General features: G+C 40.8%; 1 pseudogene; it reads left to right on the top strand.

Annotated features, from left to right (window-relative positions):
- Nucleotides 1-2,288: 2,288 nt before the first annotated feature.
- LOC124723540 lies at nucleotides 2,289-2,406 on the top strand (annotated as a pseudogene).
- The last annotated feature ends 529 nt before the right edge of the window (nucleotides 2,407-2,935 follow it).

Below are 2,935 nucleotides of genomic sequence, written 5' to 3' on the forward strand. Positions count from 1 at the left end.
TTTAATTTAATTGTGAACTACTAGATTTCCAATCCATTGATGGCTTCGTAAATGTGATGTGTTAACGTCATCCATACCAGAGAAACAATGGGTGTAAGAAATTGAAGAAAGAATCATAAAATGTGTTCCAGCATGTAACACGGAACCCGTGCAACAAGAGTCTATGCAGTGGTCGTCAAAGTGCGGCCCACGAGCCGCGTGCGGCCCCTATCAAGTATTCTGGGGGATCTCATCCGTATTTTATAGTAAGACGCATCTAACAACTAACATCCGAGACAAAGAGGCAACTAATTTTAAGAGCTTCTTAAGGATGTAGTTTTCCTGTTCAGATACAAAAAAAAAGTAAGTACTGGGAAAGCAATGTTCTAAGATGTACTTAATTTTAATTGACATTGCTAAATTCGACAGTGAGTCAAGCCAAGTAGGCCGTTAACCTCAGGGGCAGAGGGTCAAGTAATGCGAACACTGCAGTGTTGGAGGGTGGTGAAAGGAGGAATATTTTCTTTTTTATCTTTCGGTGCTGATAACTCACTGGTGTACGTGCATCGCACCGATCAGCTGTTATGGTATAAATTTCAAACGGAAGTAACATGGATCCATGAATGCGCATTACAGTCATGGTCATCTTCAAATACGATATATATTCATAGTAAGGAATACGAAATTAAATTAAGGCTGTTGAAATAGAACGCAAAGAACAGAAGCAAAATGACGTTCAAATTTTTAATAAACATTTTTATCGAGCCCCATGTTGCATAATGCATTTAAATGAAAGTGCTGTTACTGTTTGTAACGTTTTGGTTGCCAATCCCGTCAGCTGACTGAAGGTGAAAATTTCGGTAAACTGCAGATCTCGACATATGACAGGATACTTCATCTCTCGCTTTTAAATAGAAACCGCGTATCAGCCTGAAAGAAGTGCCGTATACATACAAAACGAGAAGCGTAGCACGGGTCTCAAGCACTGGTCAGCACTGCGTGAATTACTTAACCGAACACATTAGGCAAATGAACATAAATTACCTTGGAAAACACAGAACATTGTTTTGTAAGTAACACTGCCAGCTAAATCTATGAAAAAATGTTCGCTTACATGAGGACTGAAAAATAAGGGGGAAAAATGAAACTGCGATACGCGGCCGTACGTGAGCACTGAGTGTCTACAGGAAACGAGATTTAATTAACAGTTTCTTATCCCGAAGACTTTAGACGAACTGAGCCATGGTTTACCTACGTGATGTAACTCATTGTAAAGATTTAAACTAACAAATCTGGGCCAAATGTTTCACTAACTATCATTATATTTCTTAGCAACGATTAGTAAAACAAAGGATCCAAGTGTTTTAACCCATTAATCCTCTGAATGTGGGGAATTCATTGCTCCTTTGAGTATGGAGAGCCGGAATGGACTGGACCCTCACATGGGGCGGCTATCAACTAACACTAGTTAACAAATTCAAACTTTTTTGTTGCAGCTGGGTTGTAAATGGGTGGATTTACCTAATTTTGGGGTGCTGAATACTCTGGTAAATTCAGTTTTTCTCTATGACGTCACATTTCCTAGATACACAGCAGAATAAAAAATGGTAATAGAGAAAATTGACACAATTAAGTCGAACAAAAATATACATTCAGAACCTTTGAAATCAATACTATTTTGTATGTATATATGGGAATGATGCCAAAAAAGGTCCAAACTAGTTCAGAAGATTTTTCACCTTTAATCGTCTTTGGTTTTTGAAAAATGCGACGATGGAGCTCTTCTTTTGTTTGCAGTTTCATCACACTCCCTAACAAGACCACAGCAATAGTCACCCATCATCGAAGGGTTCCAATGGCCTTTGTAACGGCGTTCCATGGTAAGAATGTCGTGGTGAAAGGATTCACTATGCACATCGCTTACGCTTACGCTTTTCCGGGAAGAAGAAAGGTGATAATGTAAAAAGTGAATTTTAAGCGACAGTCTACAACCCATGCTCTTACAGTTATCTAACGAATCATTCACAATGGTAACATAGTTTTTGTCTTTTCTGTTACCCAAAAAGCCCTTCACAGTTGCTTTATAAGAAGACCAAGCAGATAATTGTATTCCAGTGAGTTTGGTAACAAAGGTTGTATTTTTCAGCAATTTTCGTATTTGTGGTCCAACAAATATGCTCTCTTTCAGTTTTTCCTTAATTTGGGAAACTTTTCTTTAAGTGATTGAAAGCCTCGCATTCTTTATCCAGAGCTTTTACAAAGTTCTTGATAAGGCCCCATTTGATATGAAGGGGAGCAAAATGATTTTGGGCAGCGGCCTTGCCGCAGTGGATACACCGGTTCCCGTGAGATCACCGAAGTTAAGCGCTGTCGGACGTGGTCGGCACTTGGATGGGTGACCATCCAGGTCGCCATGCGCTGTTGCCATTTTTAGGGGTGCACTCAGCCTCGTGATGCCAATTGAGGAGCTTCTCGACCGAATAGTAGCGGCTTTGGTCAAGAATACCATCGTAACGACCGGGAGAGCGGTGTGCTGACCCCACGCCCCTCCTATCCGCATCCCCCTCCGAGAATGACACGGCGGTCGGATGGACCCGGTAGGCCACTCGTAGCCTGAAGACGGAGTGCAAAATGATTTTATTGAGCTCAACCCATGGGGTATTGTTCACATTTACGTTTCAAGGAACATATGACTTCGTTATATACCATTCCTGGACTGTATAGTGGTTTTTGGTGTCACGGCGGTCCAAAAGGCACAAAAAGCAGCAGTATTTCGTGAATCCAGCCTATCACCCTATAAGGAGTGCAACAACTGTTAAACCACAGTAAAGCTGCCATTCATGATCCTTATATTTGATTGCCTCTAGCAGCAAATCCATGGTTTCATAAGTTTATTTCATGTCTACTACGTAAGCCAAAGATATGGATGGAAATGCATTGCCATTATGAAGTAGTA

Source organism: Schistocerca piceifrons, chromosome X (assembly GCF_021461385.2).
Source record: "Schistocerca piceifrons isolate TAMUIC-IGC-003096 chromosome X, iqSchPice1.1, whole genome shotgun sequence".
Taxonomy (NCBI): domain Eukaryota; kingdom Metazoa; phylum Arthropoda; class Insecta; order Orthoptera; family Acrididae; genus Schistocerca; species Schistocerca piceifrons.